The sequence below is a fragment of the Typopeltis vanoorti genome, chromosome 13 (genome assembly GCF_054136105.1).
Source record: "Typopeltis vanoorti isolate ZY-2024b chromosome 13, IOZ_Tvanoo_1.0, whole genome shotgun sequence".
Classification (NCBI taxonomy): Eukaryota; Metazoa; Arthropoda; class Arachnida; order Uropygi; family Thelyphonidae; genus Typopeltis; species Typopeltis vanoorti.
Window position 1 is genome coordinate 79,754,516 of NC_143561.1, and position 18,949 is coordinate 79,773,464.

General features: G+C 34.4%; 1 protein-coding gene across 6 annotated transcripts in view; it reads right to left on the bottom strand.

Moving 5' to 3' along the window:
• Nucleotides 1-18,949, bottom strand: part of LOC150100308 (CUGBP Elav-like family member 4) — an 865,263-nt gene that overhangs the window by 441,800 nt on the left and 404,514 nt on the right. The window lies entirely within an intron of this gene.

Consider the following 18,949-nt stretch of genomic DNA (forward strand, 5'->3'; position numbering starts at 1 on the left):
TACATGTCAAACTGCGATTTTTATCAGCTAGAGTAGAGCAAAAGGAGCTCAAGTCACATGGCTGAGTAGAAAGCCTTAGTCATCTCTGAAACTCTTTGCAGCAAAAATACGTTTCTCATTAACGCAAAGACCACGGAAATAGCCAGGATACTTATCTACTAAAAGACAAAAAAAAATAATCAGATAAAATGGAATTACAATATTCAGTTGCAAAGTTACTCTCATCGAATGAAAAAAAAAAAAAAAATCTAAAATTGGCCGACTATTTCCTTGAATTTCAAGGCTTGAACATTGTGCACTAACTTATCGGTTCTCACTTATAATTCAAAAGTAATTTCACGAGTTTAAGAAAAACTAATATAAATTACTGATAACTGCATATTTCCTCTAAAAATATCGTTTAAAAATCCAAGTTCTTAAGAATCACTGTACAATAACTTTCTGTCTGTCAAACGAAAGCAACTGAATGTTTAAAATGAAGAAATAAAATGAAATCCGTAAAATTTGACTGGTTTTTTATTATTTTTTTTTGGGGGGGGGGGTATATCAAATCATCAACTTAGCTTTTACTTTATATGGAGACGGATAATTTATGAGAGAGAGAGAGAGAAAAAAAAAAACAACTTGAAATAGGAAAATAATATACAAGGGAAATGACTTTTTTAAAAAATTATAACGGAAAAACAAAGAAGATTATAAATTTTTGATTATCTTGTAATAACGAGAATATAATTTTATACCTTCCCCAAAAAAAGCAAACTTGCGTAATTCCTCCCGAATTATTCTTGCAAAGACTAACAAAATTGAAAACCTATTATAATTTTCTCAGTCTAATGCCAACGAAGCAACTGCTCATAAATTCTCGTTAGTGGTAATTATAACTACAATAAACCAACTAGTCTTTATATACGCAAACGCACTATTCATTTTCCACGAATTGTTGCCAACAACTGGCCAGTGTCTGTGATCACATTAATTTCATCTATCAAGAGTGAATAATACTAAAATGATTTTACCAACAACTAAAATTATTCAAATAAACCTAAAAGTAATTCGTTCTCCTAACACAAGGAGTATGTTTTAAAAAAAAAAAGAAAGAAAAAATCTTACTAGTGGGACTAAATACGTATCATAAATTCTAATCAGATTATACAGGAGTTCCAGTGTTTGCAATTATTTCTGCCGTTGTATATATATATTTCAGCGCGTATATATGCGCGCGCACATTCTTCTGATTTGTTAAGAACGTACTACTTATTAAACATGTCCTGTTAATTCCTCGATAATTTATGTTATTTTTTAAGCTAAGCAGACAAACCGGTTTAGTTTCACCCTCGATTAAAAAACAGTATTTTCTACGTAAAGTTTACTTAAACGTCTTATTCGCCATTTGTTCAATGGTGAATAATAATCGATAACGATTCGTCTTAAAAAAATACATTGAATGGATTTATATATGTTATGGTATACAATATTCACTGGTTCATGGAAGTTTGTGCATTTGATCACAATAAACAGGTCATTTTAAGCAGATCCAAGCATGTCACCTTTTGGTTTACTTCATGCTCTCGCACGACTGGAAGCACTTCTTTATTCAATATTAAATTAACAAACTTTTTGAATCCTACTAAGAATAAGATTCAATATCTAGCTTTTTATACCAGCAATATGTTAACCTACTTATTTTTAAGTTTTATTATTTTTAATATTTTAATAATTTTCTCATTAAATAAATTGAAACAGTATACGCATAAAAATCAGTTAATTTAATAAGAAAATTATTAAAATATTAAAAATAATAAAACCAAGTGGCGAATTAATTCAATGAAAGAACGGTATGGATTAAAAATATTAAAACCAAGTGGAAACCGACATATTTTATGATTTTTCTTTTTATGTGCTTCCACGCACGAAAGGTTAATTTCTAAACTTACAATGCATTCTTACCGTTTTTTTTTTTTTTTTTTTTTTTTTTTTTTTTTTTTTTTTTTTTTTACTTCTCATATATATTTTTCGTATTTTTATTATCTTTTTACATAGTCCGGAAACTCTACTTTAGAAATCAAAGACAGAACTTTTTTCAAGAAACTTCAGGTATTCGATACACGAAGAGAGGTAGTCTCACACCGGGAAATGAAAGTCATCTCTCACCTAATGATCATAGACATCCATGATGGGATATGAACCCGCAGCCTCTTGGTTGGAGGGCTAACCAGGCTAGCAAAAAGAAACATTAGGGGACACCCAGGATCTAAAAATCTCGGAAGTGTCTCGGTTTCTTGATTTATGAAAACATTTTTAGCCCATTAAAATGTATTCAAGTGTGGCATGCAGCCCGTGGACCTCTTCAGAGAGATTTGCATTTCATCTAGCTCTCCGTTCATTAGAGAAGCCCGCTGATGGACGAAGATCTAGTTCAATGGTTTTTTTACTTGGTGTGCGTGGATGTGCTAACCAGTTGACATTCGCGTTTCTACGTGCTCAGCAGAAACTGATCGTCTGTATACAAGTATGAGTTCGGAATCAGCCTATAAAAAGAAGGGCATCATTAATTAAACATTGCCTCTCTTGGACAACATCGAATTGTATCTGATGTAAAGAGCAGAAAGCAGACTAAGTTATAGTCTGCTTTCTGGATCTCTATCTGTCTCTCTCCCTCTCTCTAAAGAGACTATGGAAGCTATTAGCATGAATGTTGACATTGACTGCACAAAACAAGACAGCATTCCTCCCTGGTGAGCTTGCATCTCATTCTGCAATGTTTCACTTTGTCAACTACAGAATTCTCATACACCCCTCAGCTGGCTATCTTCAATTGTTCAATGCACACAGAGTAGCCCACCCTCATTTCTTGCCCATCTATACTGATGGTTCAAGGTCAGAGATCTGTGCTGGCTGTGCTTCCTAACATTACTACCTCCAAACAGATTACACTCGACTGCAGTAATTATATAGCAGAGGTGCATGCCATTCAGCTCGCGCTTGCGCATATAAAAGAAAACTGCAACCAAAAGTGTGCAATTTATTGAATAGAAACTCTGAATTCTTTACAGGTTATGTCTTCTCCGGTGCATAATCCACATTCAGTTCTTGGTGAGGTGTTACAACTTTTGTACAAAATAAATATTCTTAATTTTGATGGTTGGTTGTGTTGGATTCTCAAGCTACATTGGAATTAAGAGAAATAACATCGCAGATGCAGCTGCCAGATCAGCTCATACTTTTTCGAGTAGGTTGACAGTACCATTTATTGACTACAAACAATTTATAAAATCAAAGTTGATTGTTCAGTGGCAATACTCCTGGCAGGAAGCACTGACAAACAAATTGCAGGAGATTAAGCCAGATATTAAGCATTGGCAGTCTAGTCAACGCAGAAAGAGAAGAGATGAATTTGTTCTTTCTAGGCTCCGTATAGATTACAGTCATCTTACACATTCATATTTACTGAGGAATGATGAACCACCTATGTGTGAGAAATGCAACGCCTGTCTCACGACTGGTTTCATACCTTGTATAGATAACTATTAATTAATACCTTTAATATTTAGATACTATTTTTGTACATATACTTTTATCTATCATAACTATTCATTAATACCTGGTGTACATAACTATTCATTAATAGTTTTAATATGCAGCTATGTACACCAGGTATTAATGAATAGTTATGATAGATAAAAGTATATGTACAAAAATAGTATCTAAATATTAAAGGTATTAATAAATAGTTATCTATACAAGGTTTTTATTAATAGTTTTAATATGCAGCTGCTTGAACACTTTGTATATACATTTTATCTTATTCGCTAATTCATCAACTTATAACTATTTATTTATTAATATCCTGCGTACTGTTGTAGCCTGTGTCAAGGCGTAGCATGACCTTAGCTGTCCCTATGCCATAAAACCAGAAATAAATAAATCAAACAACCAATCTCTCGCTTTATCTTTGTGTGTGTGTATATTCGTTCCCTACTAGTGGTAGATGGCGACTGCCTTTCCAAAATCTCTACCAATGATTGAATATCCCAGCTCCGTGCTTTGTCTTTCACCCTCATCCATATACGCATAAATGATCCGTCACAGACCTCAAATAACGTTCGCAGTTTTGCTGATAGCGATACATTTCATTCTTCATCTTCAATTGATAAACTTTGTGGTTCTCAAATATTCCAAGCTTCAATATCTTCCATAATCAATTCCTCAAACACTGTCTATCACTCTTCCGTGGTGTGAAAACAACATTGTCGACTCCAGTATGAACCTAGTAAAACATGTTACTATCTTATTCTTGTAAGAACAATGTCGCTTCGCTTAACCCCCTTACCTTTTTATAATATTCAGATACCCAAGACACCGATTTCTTTTCATAGGCTTACATACACCTTTATTCAATTCGTGTAGAAACACATTGCATTCCATATTTTACCAGTTTCCAAAAAAAAAAAAAAAAAGGGCTGTCCCCTTATGCTCAGATCACTGCTTTTCACCTGTACTACTAATCCCCAATCTGCCCAATCAAGTGGTGCATCAAACACATCTCCTTTAATATCCCTCTGATAATCCTGCTAATCGATAGTTTCCCTCTCACACGCTAGCTCGACTTTCTCACAGATGGTCTGTTTCTTTTTCCTTGAGTATTTTCTCAGTTGCTGTTCTACAGTACTGGTTTTCATTATTTGTCTACTTCTACTAACTGCAGAAAACGCAAGAAGCTAATGGTCGACATTCATTCACAATCCAAGAACTGTAAGCAACTTAAAATCCAACGAACTAACTTCCAATTCTCTTTCATTCCGTTTACCTTTGTTCTCTGGAACACTTCAGGTGGTGTATTTCTCTACTACCTGCATCAACAGTCTCATTCTTTCTTCTTAATCGTCTTACTGAGACATGGCAACAATAAGATACAGTTTATTTATTTATTTTATTTTTTGGAACCTCTCATGTGCAGGATTAATATAAAAAAATCATGAATACTTCTAATATCCAACTATCAACGGTAAACACTAGATGTTATGTTTTAACAAAGAAGAAATGAAATAAACATGACCTAGTAACTTCAGTCGGTAGAGACGAGGCAATTTGGTCGGAAAGACCTGGATTCGAATCGCGTCTAGGATGCGAAGAATTTTTATCAGAGCTTTTACCGTAAGTGAGTTAGCCAGTCTCATACGGGAACTCGGGTTTTCCATATGAGACTGGCAAAACAGTCAAACAGGCGTCAAAAAGCAATTTCATGTTTCTAATCAGATGAGAGGCAAACGCGAAAGGAAAGATGAGATGGGATATGACCTAATAATAGCAAAAAATCAAATAAAAGAAAGGGATGGAATAAAAATCAAAGGCAATTAAATCGGTACTGTTGTTTGGTTTTGCTCCACGGAAAAAGTTCAGCTTCATACAAAGCGTTAACACTTCGTCCTTGCTTCCACTGTCATCATTTCAAAATCTAGTAGAGGCCTAAAATTGTCCTTTTTTTCGTTACCTTAGGATTAGGATGCACTGTAAAGAAGCGAAGAGCTAGAAAAGTTAAGTTTTAAAGAATTTTTATCAATAAATCTGAGCTTATCAGCATCAGAGAGGAAACTAAAAGAATCAAGCAGCCTTTGACAGAAGAAAGCAATACTTCACATGTTGGACAAACTAAAAACGGCGGCGACTCCGAGAGTGTGCCTTAAATGCCACTTTTTTTTTTTAAGGCAAAAGCCATTATAATGCGATACAGAAAGATACTGGATACAAGTGTTATATATATATATATATATATATATATATATATATATATATATATATATATATATATATATATATATATATATATATATATATATATATATATATATATATATAATGTGGAAGACTACTCTATAAAACTAACATTTTTCATTACGAGTGTTTCTTGAAAAAGAAAATTTCTTTTCTGTTAAAAGTACATGTGCTCCTTTACTGCCACAAAATTTAAGAAATTTTGTAGTTTTAATCTGAATTGCTAGTTTTCAATCCAGGTATATGCACTCAGCCATCACAAAAACGTTATGTTTTTCTGTCTTCAAATAGCTACTGGCCTATTTAAACGATCGCTTGGCATCTCCTCTCTCCAAACCTATAGGTCATGGGTTCGAATTCCACTGTGGCATGGATAATTTTTTTTGGGGGGGGAGGTACATAAATTTCATCGATTGGGTGTTAGACCACCACTCCCAATTACTGTCAGGAGAGCCAAAAAAAAAAAAAAAAAAAGAAAGTGTTTATCTCTAATAGAGTTTCGAAGTATCTAAATCCTTAATGCATTTTGACATTACTAACTGTTATAGGTTTACAACCTTCCATGGACGAGAATCTGGGGTATATGAAGAGGAAACATGCTCTTCCATTATCCGAACTGGTTTATGGTGATCAGCCACTCACAAATCAAAAACAATGACATATCTTGTGTCCTCATTCCAAATAAAATTCGTAATTCGATCCAAATTATACTACGGATAATATGACACGTGTCTTTCGTAATTAATTTCGAAAAAATAAACCGCTGCACAATGACCACAATCAGGATGACTGAGAATCAAATGACATCTCAGATTATTTGATGTCAGGAGTCACTAGAATAAATACACCAAGCTGAAAAAGTATTTGAAATGCCAGCAGTATGTTCAACTTAAAGAATTATTTCGTTTGACTGTTTCAGATTAGACTAGGAAAAAAGGTGAGAATATCACTTCAGTGCATTATTTGGCTATCAACAGCCAGCGAGCTGATTTTTTTTTTGGGGGGGGGGGGGGGTTACCAGCACAAAAAACTGACATCTCATAAGATGCCAGCCAACTTATTATTAGGTCGTTATCAAAATTCCTCGATTTCTAGACGGAACTGAAACCTAGAGCATATTTATTTATTCGTATGGAGTTTCCTCCCTTTTTCTCCCCCGTCCCTACTGGGGCGAGTTGAGCTCCCTCCTGGGGAGTTAAGTATATTTATGGCTGTAGATCCGTGTGTGTTCAAGGGGCCGGTTTGCCTGCTTGCGGGATGAAAAACGCCAGATAAAGTGGCGAAAAAAAACCTACTGCCCGCGCCCAAGACCGGCTAACTTGGCTATGGCTGAGGAAGATCCTCAAACTCCTCACGTCTTCGACGGGAATCGAACCTGGGACACTCCTTCCCCAGTCATATGGTTGTGAAGCGCACAACCACTAGGCCAACTGCGCGGACACCTAGAGCATAAAGACTGTATGACAGATTTCAACAAGTGTAATGTACTTGCGACTGTAAGCCTAATTCATATTTGGCTTTGATGAACTTTAGACCACTTTAAATAGAAGTACTAGTACAACTTATAACCTGCCGTGGCAATGAATTTGGCACCCCAAGAAATGTTGGTTGGTTTTAGACTTAGGACTGAAAGAATTGCTGTAAAAGTTCGTATTGATAATTCACGTCATGGTGTTTTCATCCGGAGGTCAAATAATGTCCTTCTTACGGTATTACAGGAGCACTCAACATGACAAACGTATCTCAATCATTGATACAATGTAGTCAATGTTTCAATTGTATGATACGTCGATCGCCTAATAATTTTTCAGGGAAATATTCAAAATTATATTAAAATATAATCCAAGAACTTCAACTATATATATATATAGAGAGAGAGAGTGTTGGAGTGTATATATCTTATTATTATTTCTTTCCTCCTCTTTTACCTTGCGGTGTCCAGGATTTCTATTCATTTAACCGCGACCGTAGTTCGAGGATTAGTCCCATGCCTCAACGTGCGTCCTATATCTGTAGATGTGTGTGTGTGTTCACGGGCCGGTTTGCCTGTTCTGGGGTGGGGGGGTGGAAGAACCCGAGTTTCCGGGTGAAGAAAACCCCCCTACCTCTGTACGAGACTGGATAACTTACCTTTAGTCGAAAGAAACCAGATGAAGGTTCCTCACGGGAATCGAACCCAGGTTTTTCCGACCAAAGGACTTCGTCTATACTGATTGAGCTACGGAGGCTCGAGTGTGTGTGTGTGTGTGTGTGTGTGTGTGTGTGGTATATTTTTAACCTCACATGTACTAAAGCGCTGTTTCTCGCTGCTTTTATGTATTATCGTACTATTAATTGGATGAGTTGTTCTTCTTGAATCACATATATGACACATTTTAAAATAATTCTAAATACAGTATCTGACATTTTCTTTGTTTTCACTGACAATCCTACACACCAGAGGTTTGGCAACGTATATTAGCATGCAGATGGGCAGAAAGCTGAAGAGAAAGAAGAAACGTGCTAACACTGGATTTTAAGACGCAACTGTATAATTTAACAAATGGATAAGAGGGAAATCTGTCCCATGGGATAGAGGTAAAAGGAATAACAAAAATAAAGAAAATTTGTTCTGTGAGTTTCGAGTTAAACTGCAGAGAACCAGCTGCTGTATGTCTTTTAACAGATTTAGAAGAGAGTCAAAGAATTATCGATGCCATTTTTAACGAATAGTGACCATGCAAATAATTAATAGAAAAATGCAAAAATCACAAACTCTGTGTGTGTGAGAGAGAGAGAGAGAGAGAGAGAGTGAGTGTGTGTGTGTGTGTGTGTGTGGAGTAAATTGATGAGGGATAAGTCATTAATCAACCAAACTGCTCTCTTCAGTACTGAGTCTTTTTAATACAGCTCACAGGGAGACAATTATGAACTACTGTGGACAAAAGAGAAAAACGTCAATTCCTTGAATATTGAGAAGGCAACATTATGCCAAGAAAGAATGGAGGGTGGAGTAATCTCATCTTGTCCAGTTATTTGGGCGTTGCAAAAGAACTACTGAAAGAAGGGTGTTATTATTTTAAGAGAAAAAAAAGGACATTTTATTAGCTTGAAATTGGCAAGGTTATCAGAAGTGAATATGTTGGAAGTTTGGTGACTTTTAGAATGCAAGGTTTGTCAAATGAATGAGAAAGGAGTACAGTGTAGTCATCAAGAAAAGTATGGACTGCATGTTCAATCCACTGAATAAGGTTACTGCTGAAGAAGAAAAAGAGTATAAGGAAAGAAAGCCTCGTAGAACTCAGCAGGTCAGAAGGCAGACAATAAGCTGAGAACTTGCTTAACTTTTTGTGCCACACCTCATCAAATGCTTAGGGGTAGCAAGAGCAACCACTTGAGACTCTTGAAACTTCTTGATAGCATTTGTCTAAAGGTGGATGACATAATCAAGATAATTTTCTTTTGATGGACAGCGGCTTAATCAACACTAGTGATCGTTTATTAGTCGAGAAGAAGCCTCAAGCTAATGTACATGTGTCAATGGTTTACTTCATTACTTTAGAGAGAAGTGAAATGGGCAAAATTGGATGGTATAGATTTATTGGAATAGGAATTCAACCATTCCTAGGAATAGGTTGAATATGGGCATTTTGGGACTGCAGGATAGCCAATGAATTATGAGAGGAAAAAGAAAAAGGCGACAAAAACAGAATCAACTCGTAAGCAAATCTTCAAAACCGAGGGACTTTTTGATATACAGTTTGGAAAAGATTCATCCGATATCTATGGATATTTATGAATAGAAAGCAAATTTCCTGTTGTTGTAAGTTCTATGTTCCTCCCCCCCCCCCAACCCGAAAAAAACGTTTTGGAAGGGGTTGGCCAATTCCAACTATTTCGGACTTGAGTGTAAACAGAAAAGGAACATGAAGTTTCAATGAAAGTCATTTGCTATACGTATGATTTTTCTATAAAAAAGCCGTTGCGCACTTGGAGAACTGAGATTTGGATAACGAACGAGAATTTAAATGGAATAGTGACCAAATGTTTCCACATTAAGGGGAATTCTTTCAGTGATCCGTTCAATGCAAATGTTTGAATCTAAAGACTTAAACAACAGTACAACCAAGGAAGTGAGGTAGAGGAATCACAAAACTCCATTTGCTATTTTTATAATACCAAACACGTGGCTTTGATGCAGCAACACTCACGCAGTGAGTGTTGCTGCATCAAAGGCTGTGGTATGAAATGTATAGAGAACAAACAACATCCATTTGGAAACGAACATGCAGTTGAAAAAGGAAATCCAGTTGGGGACGTGAACATTAAAATCTCCAAGGAAGAAGAGTTCACTGTTAGGAAAGACGGACTGCAGAAAATCAATATTTAACGAAAGGAAATCGCAAAGTTCGGAATAGTTGGTGACATTCTACTGTTTTTAAAGGAAAGCGATACTGATAGCAAATGAATCTGACAGAATGGGGTTGAGAGATTTTTAGCAAAAAAAATTCACAAACAAAAGTAGATTCTAAGCCGGAAATTCGATGAGATGGTATATAGGAACGAAACATATGCACAAGTTGCACATTTGAGATAAAAAGAGCAAAGATTTTGGGTGTAATTGGAAAATGAGTGGTAACAGATCAGCTGTGCTTGTAGAAACTGAAAATTGAGATTGCATTATGGAAAAGCGAGTTTTGCAGACTGGAGAAGGAAATGAACACCACTAATACTGAAACTAAGGCACATTTGTAATGCAAATATGGAAATTATTTATTTATGCATTTTTTCCCTTCTTTCAGGAGTACCTGTTTCATGCCCACTACTTAAATTAGTCTTATCTGATGCTTTCATACCGATAATCATTTCAAAAGAATAGTAATATTCTGTACAGGTATAAAACTCTGGATGGTAAAATATTTAAGAAACAATTTGCAATTCACAGTGACACCTCTCTATTTATTAATAGTTGAATCCGAATTAAGTTTTCGGTAAACGTATCATTGTAGTATTAGTAGTTTCGGTCCTAGCTTAGCATACTGTAATATAAAGTGGTTTTCATCCACAAAAAATCTCCTTAACATTAAAAGAAGATGATTATGCTACTATTATTTTTTTAAGTCCTAAATAAGTTACAGTAGTCATCATCGTCAAATTCCTGAAATGTACCCTCATGAAGTGTACAGGATAATTATGATAATACTACATAAAAAAGTTATACCATTACTAACTTCCGATCAATAATTTTCCTCCAAATCAATCTGTTATCTGTCAAGACCCCAAAATTATCAGATCTTATATTTCTATCTTCTAAGGAAGTACTTCCCAAACTTCTGGATGTCAGGGCCCCCTTTGGAAAAATTAAAATATTTCACTGCCCCCCTCGAAAAAAAATTGTAATATTTATTGTATTTATATTCAATACAAAACATATACAGTGAATACTGCAAAAATTAAATGCAAATATTACATTTTTAGCATCTTACATACACAATTGACATGCCATATTATCTCATATTTTTATATAGATAGATATATTGTTATTGTACATTTGCAGTACAAGCATATAAAACGATTAGTAATAAGGAAAGAATTAAAAACATAAAAAACGTTTAATAACAATTTAATGTGAAATATTTGAAACCGCAATTCTTAGATTTCTGCTTTGAAATGAAACTTATATGAATAAGCGTATATTTACTAATATTCATTAAGCAACATGAAATACGCAGGAAGCAAAATTTGTGAACCCGCATCAATGTGTGATTTTTTTTTCCCATTAAAATATAATGGAATAACAAAAAAGAAATAATAAATAATAAAAATTAAATACGTTTCTTTTAAGATAAAAAATCTACTTAGTCTTAAAAGATTTTAAATTTGTTTTCATTATTTCACGGGCCCTTACAAAACCTACGGCCCACAGTTTGGGAAGCGCTATTCTAAGGTACTTTTTACTGTATCAATCTATCTACGTCTTGGTCTTCTTCTGGGTCCTTTTCCTACCAACCTGTTTTGCTAATCTTTCCTCTCCCATTCTGTTTAAGTGAACATACACCAACTGAGATTAGCTCTTCTGCTAACACATTCCTGATTGCTAACAATGGTGTTTTGGCTACTTTCTTTCTTATTCCAATGGTCGGAGTATTCCATTTCCATGTTTCTACGATATGAATATTTACACAATTTTGATTATGTAAGAATATAAGGAGAAAAAAAAAAACGGATTGTACTATAAAATTGAATTGTGCAAGTTAAAAATTACAAATTTTGTTTTTATAGCCTTCACAATTGTCACTACTTTCAAATCTCCATAGTTTGCAATCAACCTAGGCAAATTCAGTGAGGATATAAGTATAACGGTGTTACTTGTTAACTGTAGGTCACAGAAGTGGTAATTGCAGATTATAAATATAACGAATAAACGTATTCACTTTCCAACCAACAGGTTGCGGATATGGATGTTTATGATTGCCATCTGGTGGGAAATAAATGTCATTACCCAATGTGAGGCCTGAAATAGTTAAGAAACCTTCATGTTTGGTCTAAGCGGGATTTCCAAACTGTAAAAAAAATAAAGAATTAAACTAAAAAATAAATAAAAATACAAAATATATAAAATGAATAAAAATTAGAGAAAAATTCCAGTCTTTCGTCCACTCACGGTACAAAGGCACTATAGGTTTAAGAAAACCTTTTTGGGTGGGAGCGACAAAAAAATGTAAACATATAAATTTTATTTTTACTCTTCCGACCTCAAATAGTTTTGAACCCAGTAAAAAGCATTCTTTTCAATTCTTAGAGTTTCCAGTTATTATTATATAAAATTTTCATGAGATACTGCGTCAGTCGTCTTCTGTAATTTGAAAAAATCTGCTAACGTTAGTTTATATTGAGTTATAGAGACAAACGTCTGTTTGCATTGGTCACGCGCGTCACCATGTGTTCTAAACAACTATTTAAGAATGCTGCTCGTCAGTAACTGCCAACAGTGTTGATGACAATGGGGAAAACAAAGGATCTTTCAGAATTCGATAAAGGGCTTATTGTGGGTGATTTAGAAAACAGCTGAGCTGACTGGTTTTTCAAAAGGTGAGATATCTCAGGTGTTTAATCAGTGGGAAAATAACCCATAGTGATTGTCTAAGAGGTCCAGACTGTGGTCTTAAGAAGTCTGTAAGGAACGAGATCATCGTCGTCGTCTGAGAGGGCTTCTAGGGATATACAGAACTTCCTGTGTTCAGCAATTGACCGAAGCATTTAATGAAACTATTCCTTCCCGACCCATATCTTACCGAACTATGAGCACGGAATTCAGGACGACTGGTACTGGCAATTGCATGCCTATACGGAAACCACTGATTTCTGCCAAGTTTCTAATTCAGTGGCCAGTATGTGTAGAATAGTTTGGCTGATGTATTAAACTTCTGCTCAATATGTAGTTTTGCTCACTGAACTATCCAACAACTTGCTATGAAGAACGGTAGACGATAACGTACATTAAGTTTCCTAGCAAACTGAATTCCAGATGACTATGCCTACAGTGCATGCAAATAAATGGATTCAGGATTTTGTTGTATCGTCTCTAAACAAACTAGGATTCATCAATTCATAATGTTGTATCATCCATCAGTTAGCAGTTTAACATAAGATACCAAGCGTCAATGTAAGTGACATGACCAGTAATGTTCAGAACCTATGTTGTTCATATTTCGCTTATGATGCTTGTTGTTGGCAGGTCAAGTAAACACCTCAGACACTAAATTCCTGATAAACCATAAATGTAATAAATTTACACCAATTGCACGAGTTCTAAAGTAACAGGCTTTCAGATACCGGTATTTTTGTTACAAAGTTAAACATCCAAGTAAGATTAAGAACCCGAATTAAGAACATCCACAATTAAATGACAACATAAGGATACTTCATAAGATTGGCTGCCTCGCCTTCAATACAAACTACCATAACATTATCTTGAAGAGATTTATCTCTGACTTCATTTTAATTCCCTGTCACCTGAAATCGTCAATTCCGCCAACAAAGTCAAAAACTATTGAAATATTTTTTGTTTCCACTTCCCAGTACATCAAATCGGATCTCTTTCTCTCGTGTGCGGACGCACTTTTCGTTGAGCTTGCAGTTCAAATGGAATGCATTCAGGAGAATAAGTGCACTATCAGCAGTACTAGCACAATGATGCGATCGGTATTTTTATATTTCCATACACCAAAAATATAGTCTTTCATTTAATTTCAGTATAAGACATCCCTACCATGTCATTCGTTCTGTTGTTGCTGTCTAAGCACCTGATAATAAATGAACACATAGGCCACTTAATGTTCATCCTACTATCATACATACAGACAACCACCGTATAACACAATAATTTACAACTCGCCAACACGGGTTCACTCTAACACGGTTAGAGTTTTGCAGATAACTCCACATAACACGGTATTTTTAGCTTTTGTACTGGAAAAACCCTGCTATTATGGCGGATGTAATTTTTCAATTCCATCATTTACTGACACGTTCCACTATTATATTAACTGGCTAGCAGTTATCAAGAAAGAAAAAAAAAACGGGGGGAGGAGTTGCAATCCCCATGTTAGGCTCTGTACTATTGAACTTCTGCTTGATCGAGACCATTAAAATTGTGACTTCGAAGCGTGCAGTTCGTGATTTTGAGGGTTTCTGTAAAGTTATTTTAGATTCTATTTGATCGTTTATAAATTTTTCCGAGTATGTCTTATATAAATATGAAGTTTACTTCAAATTTAAAAAAATAATAATAAATAAATAAAATAAAATATTGAAGAGCATGGATAAACATCATATCAAGTTTTCAACGAGGGTGAGACAGATTTTTCGTGGAAAAAAATTTCCAACAGAACGTTGGGCAGAAAAACAGAAAAATTGCACCTTTAAAGCACCAAAAGATCGTGTAAAGTTACTATACTAGTTTAAATCTCTAATTTCGATTCAATACGAATCGAAATTAGAGATTTCGATTCGTATTGAGGGAAAGAAAATAATAATAAAACTTGGATAACTGCCGATTTATTTAAATAATGGTTTGTAAATCATCAGTTATTATTATTTTTAAATAAAATACAAGTTTCCGTTAGATATAAAAAAAATGCTGTATTTTTGTTAGCTTTTGGAACATAACCCGTCCTCCTTTTTTGTACTAGTACTTAGTACACAAGATTCAATAGGAATCCAACTACCGTGTTATACACTGCAAGAGTTACCTGTGTATATAAATATATATAACGGAAGAGTGCACGCGTCCAGATAAAGAAGATAACTGGGTGCGACTGAGCAAATACATAACGCTTAAGGAGTCAGCTTCATCAAGCAGTTACAATGAAGAAAGGAGTACAAAGGAGCGAGCAACAGCGCCACATAGTGTAGTAGGTCATTAGCCAATTGAAATCGTAAAAAGCTGAAATCCATTCATCAATATTCCTTAGAGATCTTCAAAGTCTAACAAAGGTATAAAATATTTTCATTCTTCAACTTAAAAAAAAATTAAAATGCCAAAGAACCAAAACATTAAAATCAAGGGATGGAGAAACTTAAGAAACTTGGAATGCTAAAACGTTCCCTTAAATCCTTTAAAATTGAAAAATTATTTCCTTTTCTCATAAAATAAATGCAAGCAATCAGAACTTACTTGCATTTTCATTTCTATTGCATTATCACAGGTAAAAAAAGGAAAAATTTCTTATAGCAAGCACTGCGAAGGAGTGACCAGTATGTTTTTAAAGGATATTGAGAACCTGATAAGAAATAATAAAAAAAAAAAATACTAAACACTTACATACAGACACTTAAACTGCACGACATAGAATTCTGCAATGTTAATACTTGATGCCATTAAATATACACTACTGCATCTTTTTCTGATGCAGTAACGTTTAAGTGTGCCCTAATAATAATAATACAAAGAAGTCAATAAAATATATTGAAAATAGACTGAACTCTGTAGGAAATATAAAGGTAAACAAAAGAAGAAACAATCCATTGCCCAACTACCAATAAATTAAAACAGAGAAAAAGCTATTTACGAAATCTCGAGAGTGTCGCCACCCCGAGCTGAATGGGTTGGGTCCTATTCGCTTTGTTACAGGTTGTAGGTTCAATCATGCAGAAACGTGTTCTTTCAGACTGCACAGCAATTCTCCGAGCAGCGATAATGAACGGAAGACACTTGTCGAGTTCAGAGGGAGGTGGAGCATGGAATCTATAGGATCATTCGCGCTCTTGCTGAGCAGTAACAAGCTCCTGCTGTTGTTTTCAATGTTCCCTGCTCGGCTTGGGGGGAGGGGGCTGTGCAGCAGACGCTAAGGGATAAAGATAGTAATACTGTACATCATTTTTTGGACTATCACTATGATCACGATTTGGATTAGGTTTTCTCAATTCATTAATAAATGTATGATAAACTTCGGCATATTTCATGTCTTTTTCAGCCCAGCTAATTTACTAGGCGGTTTCTAATATTGTTTAACTTTGCAGAAATATGCTACTAATAACCAGTTATTTCCGCTCCCTATGCATAAAACGGTGGCGGTGGTAGGGGAACAAATGAAGAATACAATCGACATACTTAGCAGTCAAGTTGATGAATTCTACTACTGTCGCTTTCTGGATTTCTAACCCAAACATCGAATAATGATTCATTTCAAATTTTCAATTAATTACAAAACAGCTTCGTCGGTTTAAATGACATTGGAAAATTCTGACAATTAAGTTTAATATTCAAGTGAAAACGGGAAGAATTTCTGAAAAAACACATTTTTTTTTGCATAAAAAACATTTTATTGGAGATATATTTAAAATAATTTCATTAACTCTTAATACTTTTAATATTCGCTTTGCATATTTCATACGATAGCAGTATAAATATCTAGATTTAATATTTACTAATACTTTTACTAATAAATTTCATTAGCACTTAATGAGAGGGGAAAAATACTCATTTTCCACAATAATCTTTCCAAAATCTACAGTGAACTTTTTGTCTACGATAAGTGTAGCAAATGCTGAGTCTGTCGGTAAGCCGATATAGAAACTTGTTTTTAAAGGTCATTTTTGAAAATTATTGATTCACATGCATGTCATATTCCATTTATCTTAAATTATTTATTTTTGATTTCGGAGTATTGCTTACAATCATATATATATATATATATATATATATATATATATATATATATATATATATATATATATATATATATATATATATATATATATATATGTGTGTGTGTGTGTGTGTGTGTGTGTGTGTGTGTGTAGAAAGTATTTTACCTTGGGTATAATAAATGTTAAAGATATATGACCCGAATTTCATCAGTAACGTAAGTTTACATGTAAATATGTATGTATTCGGACAAAATTATGTTCAATTCACAATTGTCAAGGTGTTTCCAAGGTCCAAAAATCAGCCTGGTCCTTAATACTTTCATTCACTTTGCATATTTCATGCGATAGCAGTATAAATATCTAGATTTAATATTTATAATAACATGCCCTAAAGTAATAGTGTCCTTTCTTAGAAATGCCGAGTAGCTATTTCAATAGACTCGAATGTAACTGGCCGAAATGGATCAATCCATTGGATTGGGGATCCTGAAATTGTGCTTAATTAGCAAAGTGAGAGCAGTTCTATCAAGGTTTTTCCCTCGTTAGAGTTTCAGTGTCGCGACCGCTGGATTTTTCTTTAATATTTTCGCACATCAACTTAATAAAAGTTTTATACTCTTACAATATAAAAACATGTTAAGTCGAGGTAATTTAAGATTTTACAATATTCTTCCTTTTATTTATAAGACAACGCTGTCACTCTTACCAATACTGTTCTGTATCCGTAAAATATGCATAATACAGGAATTTTAAATACTCACATAAAACATCCACCTAAAAGTTGAAGCTCTGTGAATCCACCATACTGCTAAATTAAAATATTTGTAATGAAAGAGAAGTTCGCAAAAAATGAGCAAGACTTGGTAAGAATCACACATACTAAAAAATTAATGATAATAATAAAATGTAAGGAACTGCTACAGTTTGCAAATACAACTACATAGCAGTCTGCACTAATGACTTGCTTAAAGTAGTTACATGTGAATCTGTTATTCTTGATTTGATGTGTTTTGGCGTCACTGACAGTATAATCATCCGAAACTATCATACGAGTTAATGACTTACTTAGGATGCGAAAGATGAATTATATAAGGGAAGATTCTGCAATTTCCCATGTAAACATTTGAGGAAAATTATTTCTAAGTTAAATTTCGTAAGAATACTATCACTGAAAAACGCATCGTAGTTTGCAGAAATCCGGACATCAGTACTGCTGTTGTATTTAATCGTGCCATATATATATATATAAATGAGCTCGCACTCGGTGAAACCATTTCACCATCAATCCATAATATTCTGTTTTTATACAGGCAGTATCATATACGGAGAAATAATATTTTGCCATAAATCCAAAGTACATATTTCTCGTAATATATAAAGAAGATTGGATGAATGCTAATTTGCTGTGTCGTGGCAATAATGATGGTAGGGCTTTAACAAGATACATTGCTCTTTTACGAGTCATAAATAAATTAATTCATCTGGTAAACGTATAAAGTTCTCCAATTTTCTAGATGCGGTGGAGATCGGATATGGCAGAGAGAGACCATATTTTGCCTCGGCTGAAGTCTGTCAGTTCTTCACTTGGGAAAAAAAAAAAATAAAATCACGAACTGATATATTACGTTTTGAAGACTAACAACAGCTATTTCTGAAGCATAAATAGAGGATTTCGTATATAAATGCCCCGACAATTACCTGACTGAGGTATGCGCCAAGACTATTAATGATACCTTGTCTGGACGTCGTTTTTGCTGATCACTATTCTAGGTAAGTGAACGGTATTACTTTTCTGTCATGAGTGCATTAATGTAACTGTCCTGCAAAATATTAAAGATTTACAATCACTGAATACCAATGAATAATGACCAAGAATAGTACATGACCTCTTAGTATAACAAACAGGAACGTGATAACGCAAACTTTTAGAAAACTGAACTTAATGCCGAGATGGTCAGCACTATGGAACAACATTTAGCAACCCAATATGCATTCCTTAACTTAAAAGTTCAGAAATGTTAAGAGTTTAACAAGTTAGAGTTGT